The sequence below is a fragment of the Tachypleus tridentatus genome, chromosome 6, assembly GCF_004210375.1.
Source record: "Tachypleus tridentatus isolate NWPU-2018 chromosome 6, ASM421037v1, whole genome shotgun sequence".
Taxonomy (NCBI): Eukaryota; Metazoa; Arthropoda; class Merostomata; order Xiphosura; family Limulidae; genus Tachypleus; species Tachypleus tridentatus.
In genome coordinates, this window is record NC_134830.1 from 160,167,313 (window position 1) to 160,183,001 (window position 15,689).

The following is a 15,689-nucleotide window of genomic DNA, read 5'->3' on the forward strand; positions in this document are numbered from 1 at the left end:
ACCTAGTAGCTAACGTGCCTTACTGTGAACCCAAGAGTCTATAGTTCGCATCTCCTTGCTGTAAAATTGCGCTCCGCAATTCGGAGTTGTGGATGCATTGTAAGACTTACTGTTGAATCCAACTATTCGATTATCGAATGGCCCAAAAGTTGGCATTGGTTGCTGCTGACCAGATGCCTTCACTCTAGTCGACTAGGTCACAATTAAGGACAGTTAGAGTAGTTATAACTTGCATATCTTTGAGTGATTGATTTGGCTTGTTTTGAATTTCGCGCAAAGCTACACGAGATCTATCTGTGCTATTCTTTAGTAAAAGAGTAGCTCAAGAGTTGGCGGTGGGTGGTGATGACTAGTTGTCTTTCCTCTAGTCTTACACTACTAAATTAGGGACAGCTAGCGCAGATAGCCCTCGTGTAGCTTTGCGCGAAATTAAAAAAACAAACAAACATACGAAACAAATAATATATCTTGAAAAAAAAGATAGTATCAAAGTGACAGAAACAAACACAGTCTAATGAACACTATGATAAGGTAACAACTACAGTCTAATGAACACTATGATAAAGTATCAACTACAGTCTAATGGACACTGTGATAAAGTAACAACTACAGTCTAATGGACACTGTGATAAAGTAACAACTACAGTCTAATGGACACTCTGTGATAAAGTAACAACTACAGTCTAATGGACACTGTGATAAAGTAACAACTACAGTCTAATGAATACTATGATAAAGTAACAACTACAGTCTAATGGACACTCTGTGATAAAGTAACAACTACAGTCTAATGAACACTATGATAAAGTAACAACTACAGTCTAATGGACACTGTGATAAAGTAACAACTACAGTCTAATGGACACTCTGTGATAAAGTAACAACTACAGTCTAATGGACACTCTGTGATAAAGTAACAACTACAGTCTAATGGACACTGTGATAAAGTAACAACTACAGTCTAATGAATACTATGATAAAGTAACAACTACAGTCTAATGGACACTCTGTGATAAAGTAACAACTACAGTCTAATGAACACTATGATAAAGTAACAACTACAGTCTAATGGACACTGTGATAAAGTAAGCTTACATGAGATATGTATTGCTCTACGTGAAAGTTCGAAAAACAGACAGACTAGCATTGTAAGTAACTTTCATGCACACAGTTTTTGTCGTTATGTAAGTTTATACGAGCAAGGCTTGTTAGGCAAGAAACTGATAGATCTGGCTACCATTGTAAGTTTATACGAGCAAGGCTTGTTCGGCAAGAAACTGATAGATCTGGCTACCATTGTAAGGATTCACAAATCAATCTGGTGTGTTCTCAGTGACAACAATTTGAGTGGTGAAGTAATAATCGGTCGGTACGTATTTAGCAGCTGTTGTTGATTTAGTCAGCTTGTTGACCGGTTCTCTCTTGTCAGTAAAAATAATAACATTCTTAGTCAAAACGTCATACACTGTAATACTATATAATTAATTTCACGGCTGACTGATAACAATGTAGAACACGGTTGAGGGTGTGAAATCCTGTTTTCAGTTGATTAGTAAAAATATGTAACACCGTTGAGGTTGTGAAATCCTGTTTTCAGTTGATTAGTAAAAATATGTAACACCGTTGAGGGTGTGAAATCCTGTTTTCAGTTGATTAGTAAAAATATGTAACACCGTTGAGGTTGTGAAATCCTGTTTTCAGTTGATTAGTAAAAATATGTAACACCGTTGAGGTTGTGAAATCCTGTTTTCAGTTGATTAGTTATTAACACCAGTGTGAAATCCTGTTTTCAGTTGATTAAAAATATGTAACACCGTTGAGGTTGTGAAATCCTGTTTTCAGTTGATTAGTAAAAATATGTAACACCGTTAAGGGTGTGAAATCCTGTTTTCAGTTGATTAGTAAAAATATGTAACACCGTTGAGGGTGTGAAATCCTGTTTTCAGTTGATTAGTAAAAATATGTAATACCGTTGAGGTTGTGATATCCTGTTTTCAGTTGATTAGTAAAAATATGTAACACCGTTGAGGTTGTGAAATCCTGTTTTCAGTTGATTAGTAAAAATATGTAACACCGTTGAGGGTGTGAAATCCTGTTTTCAGTTGATTAGTAAAAATATGTAACACCGTTGAGGTGTGAAATCCTGTTTTCAGTTGATTAGTAAAAATATGTAACACCGTTGAGGTTGTGAAATCCTGTTTTCAGTTGATTAGTAAAAATATGTAATACCGTTGAGGTTGTGATATCCTGTTTTCAGTTGATTAGTAAAAATATGTAACACCGTTGAGGGTGTGAAATCCTGTTTTCAGTTGATTAGTAAAAATATGTAACACCGTTGAGGTAATACCGTTGAGGTTGTGAAATCCTGTTTTCAGTTGATTAGTAAAAATATGTAACACCGTTGAGGTTGTGAAACCTTTTTCTAGTTGATTTGAAAATATGTAAAATCCTGTTTTCAGTTGATTGATAAAAATGTGGAACATCGTTTAGGGTGTTAAAATTTGTTTTAAGCTGATTGATGAAAAGGTTGCTAAGACGCTCTTGAAATTTGTTACTACCACTGGTCAGTACTGTACGTTATTGTGATTTTGACATGTAGTAATCCCTACTGTTAAGTAATATAAACATGTAGGGTGAACATTTTCTGTTTTTATTCTCTTTCTTATCGCTTTATTTAGACTGGAGTGAACATGCTGGCGGCAGCAGCTTAACAGATAATACAACAACTGTAATTATCAGTTTAGGCTTTCTCTTTGTACAGTCAACCTGTTTTGTTCTCTTTGTACAATCCATCTGTTTTGTTCTCTTTGTACAGTCCATCTGTTGTGTTCTCTTTGTACAGTCAATCTGTTTTGTTCTCTTTGTACAGTCAATCTGTGTTGTTCTCTTTGTACAGTCAATCTGTTGTGTTCTCTTTGTTTTGCTACTCAGTTTTCTAATTTTAATAAATGCTATGTATATATTCATAACAGTACCCTGTCTACTTCGTATACACACATTCGTATATAGATATAGAGGGTAAATATGAAACAATTTGTTCTGTGGTATATGTGTGAGTGTAGCACGTCTATAGTCAACTTGAAAGACTCTGATATTTCTAAAATGTTGTCGTCAGGAAGGGTAATGTTTATTTTTTATTGTTTGTTTTTCTTTGAATTTCGTGCAAAGCTGCACGAGGGCTATCTTCGTTAGCCATCACTAATTTAGCTATGTAAAACTATAGGGAAGGCAGCTAGTCATTACTACACTCTGAGCTACTCTTTTACCAACGAATAGTGGGATTAACTGCAAATTATGACGCCCCCGTGGCTGAAAGGGCGACCCTCAGATTACTAGTCGAGCGCTCTAACCACCTGGTGATACTGGGCTAGTCAAATTGTATTATTTTTTGAGTAAATTACACTTATACGTTTATACTGGGAGTGCTCTACTGAAGTGTAGAAGAATACATCGTAAACAAAAATAAGTGTAACACATTGTAATCCTTTGTTTTTTTTAGAATTTCGCACAAAGCTACTCGAGGGCTATCTGTCCCTAATTTAGCAGTGTAAGACTAGAGAGAAGGCAGCTAGTCATCGCCAACGCTTGGGCTACTCTTTTACCAACGAATAGTGGGATTGATCGTCACATTATACACCCCCCACGGCTGGGAGGGCGAGCATGTTCAGCGCGACGCGGGCGCGAACCCGCGACCCTCGGATTACGAGTCGCACGCCTTACGCGCTTGGCCATGCCAGATCCGTTGTAATCCAATATATAAGTCAATAATAGGTACATACATACTACTTTATAATATAATGCATTTTCGGAAACAACAAATCTGTATGGGTACATTATTTGGCACGTGAACGTGTTTAAACTTTCAGATAAATTTTTATTCCATAAAAGTTGATATAAATTTTATTTTAGAGAATATTAATGATTTATTAACATTTTCTTTAGAGGTGGAGCCACAGTCGTAGGTGAAAAATTTAAGACAATTTCTGTTATTTTAGTTTGAGTAATTAATTTTTATAAAGAGAAATAATGACAAAATATATAATAAACAACTGTTCAAAACGTTTACTACAGTCGGGCCTAGTTTGCTGTGACAATAGGCCAGTATTAAGCTACTGGAGACAACAACCACTCGGCCAATTATTTGTAAATCCTTTGTAGAAAGTATGCGTGTGTAAAAACTGAAGCACTAGTCCGTTGAACGGGTGAAATACAAACTCGTTTGTAACAAAGGATTTAAAAATGTGCTTCTATTTTATTATTAACTTATTAAACATTAAAAGTCCAATAACAATACATAAAAATCACCAATACCGAAACGAAAGATGTACTGTTTTCAAGAATTATATCAATATGAAATCAGACAGGGGGACCACCCCCCTCATGACCTTCCTTATTTCATCCTGTATCATTATGTCAAGTTTTGCTGATTCGGTAGTTTTTTATTGTTTTTTGTGTGTTTTTTTTTCAAAATTACGTTTAAAATTATATGGGAGTCTAACCCCCTCGACCTTCCCCGTGTCATCGTGTATCACCTTGTCAAGTTTGACGCTGATTGATAAAAGAAATGTGGAAGCGTATAAAGAACAGATACACACACACACACACACATACTGACCTTTATTTATATAGATACACACACGTATGCATCTCGTGTGTGTGCGTGTGTGTGTGCACGCGCGTGTATTTATGTATGTATAAAGTATGCACTTATGTTTTAATGTGGTTTAGATTATTAATGGTATATGTGGCCTAATAACTTTATCCTCTTACTTTCGTCGGAAAATTGACGCTGTTATTGTCAGCTTTGGCCCGGCATGGCCGGGTGAGTTAAGGCGTGCGACTCGTAATTCGAGGGTTGCGGGTTCGCATTTCCGTCGCGCCAAATATGCTCGCCATTTTAGCCGTGGGGACGTTATAATGTTACGATCAATCCCACTATTTGTTGGTAAAAGAGTAGTCCAAGAGTTGGCGGTGGGTGGTGATGACTAGCTGCCTTCCCTCTAGTATTACACTACTAAATTAGGGACGACTAGCGTAGATAGCCCTCGAGTAGCTTTGCGCGAAATTAAAAAAAAAAAAAAACATCGTCAGCTTTTGTGCAAACATTACTTTAGCAGGCTGAGAAAAAAACGTTCAATTTTTTTATTGTATGTTATTTTGCTTTCACGAACACTGAATATTTAATAACATTATTATTTTGTCTTTCGTATTTCTTAGTGAAGATTATAGTGCGGTTGACCAATCTTTCCATGTTCTATTATTACATCTATGTTTTTATTATTTATTTGTGTTTGGAGCACGCTTCGTAATGTAATTTTAACTTCTCTAGGCAGGTCATCAGACAAGAATTGAATAGCTCGTGAATGTGCTTCCTAAGATTGCGGGTAAATAAATGAAGCAAGGAAAAAAAAAAAAAAGACGTCACTGAGTTAGTGATATAGTTGAAACTAAGCTCCCCCCCTCTCAGAACCATGGTCACGTGACAGTTGCTTGTACAGATTGTACGTAATGAGAAATCGATATTTTCTCAAAACACCACAATAATGATCTTAATATGTTCTGATGTGGAAAAACAAACCCAGACCGCTTGGATTTCTCATTCGACAGTCGGGTTTAGGGTGAGATACTGTCTTGTGATATGAAGATATTGATAGTTTTATCCTATTTCGAGTAATTTCAACCTACGTAGAAATGTAAAAATAAACTTCATTTTACAAGAGTATAAATGAAATTTACAGAACGCTTTAAAAGCTACGACACTGTCGTATTTCGAAAATGTATACCCCGTTTTACAGTAGGTATCTGTAATGAGAAAACTGGTTTATATTTTTTGAACTTCCGTGCGTGAAAGTGTAATTGTGTGCGTCCATCTTTTATCATGGCGTATTTGTGTGCTCCCACATACTTCCGTCCCTAGTTAACTGATAAGACTAGATGAAAGACAGCTATTCAACATCCACCACCAACGCTTGGGTTACTGTAATTGAACACAGAGGTTTGGCCCTCAATCTTGTAGTGTACTTACGGCCCCAAATTACTTAACCCCTTCATGTGGCAACGCGACGTGAACCATAGAATACTCAGATTCATAAGTTGGTTCCTCTAACTACAAAGCAACGCCCTGCCCATCATAATGAAATAGGTAATTTATAGTTAAGGTGTAGTGCTCTAAGCTTAGTCATGTGCCTAACTTATCAGCAAAAAGAAACTTGCAAAGTTTTGAATAACACGAAAAAATACAAAAGCACACGAAACAACTTTCACGCTGGTCACTGCTGAGGTTTTGACACAGCTTGAATTCGTTGCAATGAATAAGCCACTATTCCATAATAGACAATTTTGCGAATAGTCCTGCTTTTATAAAGACTTTATACATTGATTTCAAAATAAAATAAATTTGAAAAGTAGCTTCAAATAGACCTCACAAATAAGATGTAGAGTCAGTGTTTCAGTAGAATAACTTTTGTAGGGCTAGATTCAAAAACTCATTCTTGCCCCACAGGTGACCAAAGAAACTTTTAACAATTCAAATTATCTCGCTACTACATTTCTATATATATATATATGTATAAACAAGGCTTTTCCTCAGACTTAACCTCAGGGGCCTCACCAATTAGACAAAACTTTTCCGCATAATAATCAAATTTTATATCTCTCTCTCAGAGTCGGACCTTAACCTCTCGCATACGAAGTGAGAGACAGGCTACTAGTCTGACGTCTGCCAGTGAGACATTTTTTAACAACTCAAACTTCTGTATACTGTAAAACGTATAGAAAGCGAACCGAATGTCACATATTTTTTAAAGCTCGAAGAGTCACTTTCTTGTCACAGCGATAGTGTAGTCAGTTTAACTGATATTGTGTTTTACTGTATTTCTTAAGTCAAATTTCAGCGTGAGACCCACTCTCCTTGAGAAATTAGTTGGGTAAATTGTGCGTAGGTATGGAAGTCGTTTCTTGTTATTGCAGCCTGTTGGAAGTATGTTGTTTGGATGTTATTTTTTTCACTTAAACATTTCGAGGTAATAAAAGGAGTGTATTAAAAAATATATAGAACGTCAAACCGTTCGTTTATACCTAAAGTAATTTTAAAAATATATTTATTTTTCCATTATTTGCAGTTAAGCACAAAGACACACAACGAACTATCTCTTCTCATCACGGCTATCGAAACCCACTGTCTAACGTTGTAAGGCTCTACCCCTGGGGAGTGGGGGGAGGCGCTTCCGATTGTGGTTCTTCTGTTGGTGATGGATCCTTGGTTGATGTTTTCATTGTATGGAAGATGTCTCGTGGTGGCATATACCCAAACATCATTAATGTCTTTTTATATCAGCTTCTAAGTAAATTTTAGTTAACATATTATTTTTGTATATTGTATAAAAATCAAAATGGATTGATTGTGTAAGAATTTTTAAAAACGTTTTTCATTGGAAATAACCTCATGATTATCTTATTATCCGTGTTATCTTTTAAGACGGTGTGACGTAATCAGGGTCAGCAGGGTGTTGTAATTTATCTGACTGTCGGTACTTTCCTAGGCTTTTAACAACGTGGATAATCTTACGACTGGGCCAGGTGGCGTTCGACTCGTAATCCAAGGGTCGCTGGTTCGAATCGCCGTCATACCAAACATGCTTGTCCTTACAGCCGTGGGGGCATAATAATGTGACAGTCAATCCTACTGTTCGTTGGAAAAAAAAAAGTAGCTCAAGAGTTGGCGGTGGGTGGTCGTGGCTAGCTCCCTTCCCTCTTGTCTACCACTGTTAAATTAGGAACGGCTTGCGCAGATAGCCCTCGTGAAGCTTTGCGCGAAATTCGAAAACAAAGCAAATCTTACGACTGACAGAGGGACCCAACATGGCCAGGTGGTTCAGGTAACTCCACTCGTAATCTGAGGGTCGCGGGTTCAATTCCCCGTCACACCAAACATGCTCGCTCTTTCAGTCGTGGGGGCGTTATAATGTGACAGTCAGTTACACTATTCGTTAGTAAAAGAGTAGCCTAAGAGTTGACGGTGGGTAGTGAGGACTAGCTGCCTTCCCTCTAGTCTTACACTGCTAAATTAGGGACGGCTAGCACAGTTAGCCCTCGTGTAGCTTTGCGCAAAATTCGAAACAAACCAAACCAAACGACTGACAGAACGGATCAGTAATAATCAGAGCGACACAACTACCCCTACCTTGACCTCTTTCCACTGATCTTTCTAAGGAGATTTTATATTTAAAGTTCAACAGGTCAGTATCAAGAATTATGTAAGACAAATTATGTTGAAATTAATTAAGCCTTTGTAATTTATTCAATTGATACAAATGATTTTCTGGCTAAGAATAAAGAAAGTGTGGGTTCGTTTGCTTTCTCCCCTTATTTTGCCCACCTGCACCCGCATTAGTCTTTCTACTGCTGAGTTACTTGTTATCACAGAACGCCACACATTGTAGTTAACTTGTATGAAAAACTGCAGTATAACTGTGGTATTTATCAGTCACGAAGAATACTTGAATGTAAGGCAACATTGTCTCTTATTTAAAATCATAGTTCATTGCCTTCAGTCATCAAAACACTTGGACAATAATTGTTCGGTTTGCGCTGTTCGTACGTGACACCTTGTGTTACATTACTATTTTTTTGTATTTATCTCACATTTTGTTTGTTTTCCCCGTCGCGCCAAACATGCTCGCCCTTCCAGCCGTGGGGGCGTTATAATGTTACGGTCAATTCCACTATTCGTTGGTAAAAGAGTGGCCCACGAGTTGGTGGTGGGTGGTGATGACTAGCTGCCTTTCCTCTAGTCTTACACTGCAAAATTAGGGACGGCTAGCACAGATAGCCCTCGAGTAGCTTTGTGCGAAATTCAAAAACAAAACAAACAAACAAACTTGTTTGTTTAGCCGGAAAGGACAGGTATATTTGTTATGTACCCACTTAAAACTTGCGATGGAAATTTTCTGTGTAAAATGTAAACAAGTGAGCCTCGCATTGGTTAGGTGGCTAGGGGGCGCTCGACTCGCAATCTGCGGGTTGCGGTTCGAATCCCTGTCCCACCAAACATGCTCGCCCCTTTTCAGCCGTGCAGAGCGTTATGATTTACGGTCAATCCTACTATTTGTTGGTAAAAAAAAGTAGCCCAAGAGTTGACGGTGGGTGATGATGACTTGCTACCTTCTTTCTAGTCTTTCACTGCTAATTAGAAACAACTAGCGCAATTAGCCATCGTATAGCTTTTCGCGAAAAACAAACCAAACAAACAATAAGTATAATTTCTAAAGAAATATGCGTGTTCCTTTGTATTTATAGTAGCGATACCTGGTGTTGATACCACCAAACTATGTATGAAAACACTATTTTGTAATTAAAATGGCCTAGTGGTTAGCGTATCAGGCTGCAGATTGAAGGATCTGCATGACTGTGTTATAAAAGTGTCAGTCATTGCAATTATTCGGTCCAAAGAGCAAAGCTGTCGTGATGGCTAGTTATTTGTCTTTCATTTGGTCAGCACATCAAAGCTGTGGACTGCTGTACCTGAATTTTAAGTGGTCTCTTATGTGACTGTTATTTAACCTACTTACGCAAAAGGTTTTGTTTGTTTGTTTTTTAAATTCACGCAAAGTTACTCGAGGGCTATCTGTGCTAACCGTCCCTAATTTAGCAGTGTAAGACTCGAGGGAAGGCAGCTAGTTATCATCACCCACCGCCAACTCTTGGGCTACTCTTTTTCCAACAAATCGTGTTATTGACCGTCACATTATAACGCCCCCACGGCTGAAAGAGTGAGTATGTTTGGTGCGACAGGGATTCCAACCCGCGACCCTCGGATTATGAGTTGAGTGCCTTAACCACCTGGCCTTGACGGACCTGCGCATAAGCTATCGTTGTAGCTTAAACATCCGGTACTTGTAATTAGTTTAACCTGTAAATTGATATGAAGACATTAACTTACAATTATGTATTGGGAACTATAAAAGAATTATTCACTTTATCACTTTTCGAGAGCATTTTCATGTTCATTTTTCAGTAACGCTTAACAATATACACCGTTGTTTAGCAACAGAACTATCACCTGGTTATTCTCAGGCCACCTATGGTGTTTACGTTCAGTACTAAATGTTCTTGTTGATTTGTTAGAAATGTTTTGTTTTATACTTTATTGTTTTAAATAATTTCTGTTATATAAAAGCAAATAGTTTAATTCATTTATGACACTGAGTTGTAACCAAAAACAAAATAAAGTTTACCAGGCAGTGTTTCGGCTAAGCCTTATGTTATGTTTACGTATTAGGCCTAATGCTTAAATTAGACTACAATTAGACCTATAACGATTAACGTTGGAGTCCTATTTAAATGGTAACTGAATGTTAATTAATAGATGCTCCTTTGGTATTTTAACGCATGTAAATCGTACTTGGCCTTAAAAATAAACTTTTATTACTATCAAATATCTTTTATAGTTTGTACAATCGAAATAGGTCAAATTTTGTGTCGGAGTGTTCGCACTATTTTTTATTTCCTACCTTAGAATATAGTGAAAAGCTCGAGTACAATTTAAGTCTCTTTCATTTAAGTAATCTTGTTCACTATAACATTTCATTTTTTACTAAAAATGTGGTGACTAAATAATTACTTCGAGACTGATGAAATAAATTTAAAGTGGGTGAATTTTGGTGGTACAGACGAATTTGTTGTATTAAAGTATATGATTTTCATTGATCGCTCGAAAATGGTCTGCCATAAATTCTGACAGGCTTTTATGTTATTGTACACGTACATAAATTATTAACTTTCGTAATTATATGTAGTAAGAATAAATAAATATAGTTTAGTGAGTTGGAACACCGGCTGTAAACATTCTGAAGAGCTTTCATACAATAAATATTTAATTTTCCATCTATAATACGGCTTATAACGTTAAAACCAGGTTTCTAAACCTGTTGAGGTCACATCACAAATAGCCTACCGTGTGGCTTGTGCTTAACAAACAAACAGACTGTAATGTAAGTAAGTTACGATCGCATTACACATAAAAGTGTTAGAGTAAAATAAAACTTGATTTTTTTTTATCGTATAATTGTGCATCACTTTAAGTATAACCGTTTTGGTGTAACCTTGATTAGAAAACACAGTAACTTTGGAATTTGTTCGTATTATTGGATTACTCAACAAAATAACTGTGCTTCTTTGTTTACTCTAATCTCAAGTTCTCCATCATAACTCCTTATGGAACAAAACTTAGTTTTGTAACATCGTGCACGGCAGCCGGTACGTTCGTATCGAGATTAAAAGAAGATATGTACACGGCTCGTTAAATTTGAAAGTGGCAACAACCGTATAACAGATGTGCCAGTTAATTGAAGAGAATGTTGGCGTAGAGAGAATTTTTGTGTCAGCAATCGTTATGTTTAATACGCAAGTACGAACAATAGCTCCGAGTTTCGTAGTGTTATCTTCCTTTAAGAACAAACGAGGTAACTCCTGGGTTAATTAATTACAAAGAAGACTACACGAAACAACAGACATTTATACTATAGGTCATTGTATTATACGAGAGTAGAGAATCAAGGTTGGCTACCCAAGCGGAGTTCTTTGTACAATAGAGTATCTCATAAATCGGAAGAAATAGCAGGTTATTTTTGATCATTATTAAAGCTGAATGTATTGATTAGGTGATGACTAGCTGCTTTCCCTCTAGTCTTACACTTCAAAATTAGGGACGGCCAGCGCAGATAGCCCTCTTGTAGCTTTGTGCGAAATTAAAAAAAAAAACCTTTAATAGTCCCCTCGTGGGACAACAGTAAGTCTCTGAACTTACGATGCTAAAATCAGAATTCCAACATATTTCTCACAATATTACCACTTCTGTGTCAACAAGAAATGTTCTTATTTAGTGAGTGCCTTGTGTGTTTGTTGTTTATAAAATATATTGTCATGCGTCATATATTTCGTTACAAAAAATATATGAATTATCCACACATTAATTAGTTTCATTAAATATTAAAATACACTAGAGTGCGACTTTAAATCACAAATGTTGAGTCATAGTATCTGATATTCGTGGGTTTCTCTATTGTTATGTTTTTGTTTATTTTTACTTCAAAGACAACTGTAAAGAAATGTCCTTAGATGAACGTGGCTTTTAGAAGGATGTAAAAGTTAATTATATGATTAAATCCATTGTTAAGTGTACAAAAATTGGCTTTGTTTCCGCTAATAATAATGGAGACATTGTTAAATTGTCACGCTCAAATAAAAAACACTACACAGAGTTCCTTATTTGAAATTACTCAAAGTCACAAGTTTTAAAAAAATTTGCGACAGTCTTTTGTTTGTGAAATAATTTTGGGGTAATATTTACGAGTATTTAACACGCTGATAATGTGGCAACTGTTATTAACTCTTTCTCTATAATAGTCTGGCCAGGTGGTTAAGGCACTCGACTCGTAATCCGAGGGTCACGGGTTCGAATCCCGTCACACCAAACTTGCTCGCCCTTTCAGCCGTGGGAGAGTTATGATGTTACGGTCAATCCCACTATTCGTTGGTAAAAGAGTAGCCCAAGAGTTGGCGGTGAGTGTTGATGACTAGCTGCTTTCCCTCCAGTCTTACACTTCAAAATTAGGGACGGCCAGCGCAGATAGCCCTCTTGTAGCTTTGTACGAAATTAAAAAAAAACCAACCTTTAATAGTCCCCTGGTGGGACAGCAGTAAGTCTTTGAATTTACGACGCTAAAATCAGGGACTCAATTCCCTTCAGTGGGCACAGTAGATAGGCCTATGTGGCTTTTCTTTCACAAAAAAACACACTCTTCTTTAATAATTGTACTGCCTATACCTAATTTATCAAAATAGAATAGTATCCGGGTGTGGCGTAATGGGAAATGTGTTGGGCTGTGAAATGAAGGGTCTTGGGTTCGAGACACAATGTTGATGAACAAGCTTTCAGCTGTTAGCGTCTCGTGAAATCCCCATTCAATTCAAAGACTCGGACAAAACATTTGCGGCGGTTCTTATTGCTGGCTGGCTGTCTACTTTGTAGTCATCAGTCGTTCAAAATTCGAGATGTTCGTACCTGTATTGGGGTTCACTGACCTCTGTCCCCTTGGCCCACGTGCGCATTAATTTAAAAATTTCACTTCCAGAATCAACCAATGGACGAGAAACTTAAATTTTGTTCCACAACGAAACTCACTGAATAAGGCCAATAAAACTAACTTTTTTTTTTTAATTATTGCAAGGTTTTGGCAGAGTACAACAAACTGAAACCGCTGTTCTCTCTTCTGCTCATTTTTTTTTTTTTGCATTATTATTATTTCACAGAAACTTTTTATAAAATTTGTTCCCCGTGGGTCAGCGGTAAGTTTACGAACTTGTAATGCCAAAATCAGGGCTCAGCTTCCAGTAATTGACATAATATAATTTTTCACTAAAAATCAATAACAGTTTTATAAATCTCAATTGAAAGTATGTTGTCCGTATAACTATGTTGTTTATTTCAAGGAAATGGCGTGTTAAGGCGTGCAACTCGTAATCCGAGGGTCGCGGGTTCAAATCCCGGTCGCGCCAAACATGCTCGCCCTTTCAGCCGTCGGGAGCGTTATAATGTGACGGTCAATCCCACTATTCGTTGGTAAAAGAGTAGTCCAAGAGTTGGCGGTGGGTGGTGACGACTAGCTGCCTTCCCTCGAGTCTTACACTGCTAAATTAGGGACGGCTAGCGCAGATAGCCCTCGAGTAGCTTTGCGCGGAATTCAAAACAAACAAACCTATCAAGGAAATGTTAAAAAGAAACAAAGAAGTCATTATCAACCAACAACAGCCTCTTCCAATGCGACTCAGTAATAATATCCAAGGCTCTTTTAAATAGATGCCAACATAATCGACAGAGTATATCGTATATACAAGTTTTAATACCTCTGACGTACCACCGAAAGTCCTGGACAGAGGAGACGAGACCGAAGGGACAGAGGAAATTAATAGGTCGTGTTGCAGCATTAATTCTCCGCTGTATCTGCTAGAATAATAGCTTTTCTAAAAAAGGATTACACGCCCAACTGGATCTAATCCGAATCGTTCAGCATATGGCCGTCGGTTCCAATCATTAGGTTGTCATGGCAACGTTACTGGAGTTTAATTTTTAGAAAACTGCTTATACCATCCATTGCTTAGTAACAAAGCATAGTTACCACAGAGACTGTTAATATGTGCAGGTATTATGTTGTTCTCTTTACTAACTGTGTGTATTGTTTTCGTGGAAACCTTTAAAATGTGCACATGTTACGCATTGTTCGTTTTTTTTGTTGTTGTTTTTTTACTACGATCTTAAATATATTTCTTTTCTTCAATATGATTATACATATATAATTATATATATTGCATGTTTTCCGTTAATGCTACTTAATAATAAATCACACCGTTCTGTTCAAAATAATTTGTGATGAATAGCCAGTTCTGGTAGGGGGCGTAACACTTATTTAATGGGCTCTAATATTTCACACTTGTATTGTAAATATTAGGCGCTGGTCGCCATGACAACACCGAGTTTACAAAAGCCAGTGTGTTCATTTGCAAAGTGTAATAAATTAAAAACCAAAATATTTGAATATCGCACAACTTTTCCGATGTAAAAATACATCTTAGCCCTAATTTAATATACGAATAAAATTCCATCAGCCACTGAACGTTTTAGCCAAACATGTAAAAGATAAATCCGCTAAATCAGACAAAGGAACTTCGAGACAAAATATCCTTTCTTCCTGTACGTACAGATGGCGATGTAGTTCTGCGTTTGTATGAGAGCGAGAATATATTTAAATAGGGTGAAGCTGTGATAGGACAAACATGACGACATTGAGGGTACTATTTTCTTAGAGTTGCACTCTGTCCACCACGGAGATTCGAACCCAGAATTTTAGCGTTGTAAAACAAATACGAACCCTTCGGAAAGCACAGTGGTGGGAATTTAACCGAAGAGTTATTTTGGTTTGTTGGCTCAGCATGACCAGGTAAAGGCGTTCGATTCGTAATCTGAGGCTCGCGGGTTTGGATCCCGGTCGCACCAAACATGCTCGCCCTTTCAGCCGAGGGGCGTTATAACGTGACGGTCAATTCCACTATTTGTTGGTAATATAGTAGCCCAAGAGTTGTTGGTGGGTGGTGATAACTAGCTGCCTTCCCTCTAGTCTTACACTTCTAAATTAGGGACGACTAGCGCAGATAGCCCTTGAATAGCTTTGCGAGAAATTAAGAAAAATATGATTTTGTTTTTTCTATAACAAAGTTCTTTGCATAGCCTCCACTTAGTGAATTTTTCAATGGATCTAAACACTGACTTGTATCACTTATAACCATTTACCAAAAAACTCCAAGTTATACTTTAAAGTACATAATGTACATACATACATTCTTTTCTATTTGGGGTCTTGTAACCTAAAAAATACTTCGTGATTTTGTGGTTCTTTCTCCTAGTGAATTCACTGTGTCCTTAAATTGAAGATATGACAGGAAAGATGACGTGACTGATGAACTAGAAATTGAACTAAGTAACAGAGCTATTGTTGCTAGAAATCTAGGAGAAATGTAGTTATATAAAAGGTATATTAATTATCAGGTTCGTCATATTCAATTACTTTAGAAACTATTAAGGAAACAACTCTAGAGTGATATATATATATATATATGTTTGTATTTCTGTTAGG

General features: G+C 37.0%; 1 protein-coding gene across 13 annotated transcripts in view; it reads left to right on the plus strand.

Annotated features, from left to right (window-relative positions):
- The window catches only part of LOC143254286 (uncharacterized), a 130,931-nt gene that overhangs the window by 38,250 nt on the left and 76,992 nt on the right, over positions 1 to 15,689 (plus strand). For 11 of the 13 annotated variants that reach the window (XM_076509193.1, XM_076509191.1, XM_076509199.1 and 8 more), the window contains exon 2: positions 7,122 to 7,343. The exons of the other annotated variants lie outside the window; for them this stretch is intronic. The gene's annotated coding sequence lies outside the window, so the exon portion shown is untranslated. The remainder of the gene's footprint in view (positions 1 to 7,121; positions 7,344 to 15,689) is intronic. 13 annotated transcript variants of the gene reach the window in all.